Source organism: Galeopterus variegatus, unplaced genomic scaffold, assembly GCF_000696425.1.
Source record: "Galeopterus variegatus unplaced genomic scaffold, G_variegatus-3.0.2 Scaffold17415, whole genome shotgun sequence".
Lineage (NCBI taxonomy): Eukaryota > Metazoa > Chordata > Mammalia > Dermoptera > Cynocephalidae > Galeopterus > Galeopterus variegatus.
This window is the reverse complement of record NW_007743526.1, coordinates 5389-6144: the sequence shown is the minus strand read 5'-3', so window position 1 is coordinate 6144 and position 756 is coordinate 5389.

The following is a 756-nucleotide window of genomic DNA, read 5'->3' as shown; positions in this document are numbered from 1 at the left end:
AACCAAACAACCAATTTACTTAGACTTGTATTTAAACTAAAAGTCAAGGGGCCCTGAATAATTACCTCTCATATGAATAAAGTCTATGGCTTTTGCTGTATGGGTTTAAAACTTCTTGCCAGAGGCCCATTTTGCTGACTTCCCAATTCTTGAATATGTTCCAGGACTGTGAAACTATCTAAAAGCTGAATATGAATGGGTGAGGGATACCTGAAATTAGACTTTATATCCATTTCATAGCGACTTCCTTATTTAAATCCAGTTTCTTTTTAACTCCAAGATTTTCTCATTTTTAATATCAATTTTTCCCTTTATTTAAAATGCAGTACTGCAATAATTATTACTCTATAATACCTCAGGGACCATCGTAAACAGTTACAAACCAAATTCTTTTCTAGTTTCCTTATCCAACATCTGTGGAAAATTACATTTTGAATGTTGGTTTTTTTTTTTTTACAATTTGAAAAACTTAATTTTTTTATGGAATTGAAAACAAAACTTCTGGTTATTTCAAATGTTTTTCTTCACTCCAGTGTTATTACTGGGGAAGACAGATTAGTCATCTTTCAACTCAGAGACAAGGCTACATCTGAATTACTTCCCCCAAAATGGTTATCTTTTCTCTTTTAAATGAGTAGAGAAAGAAAATTTACCTCTGTTGGGCCGGGCCCGTGGCGCACTTGGGAGAGTGCGGTGCTGGGAGCGCAGTAGCACTCCCGCCGCGGGTTCGGATCCTATATAGGGATGACCGGTGCG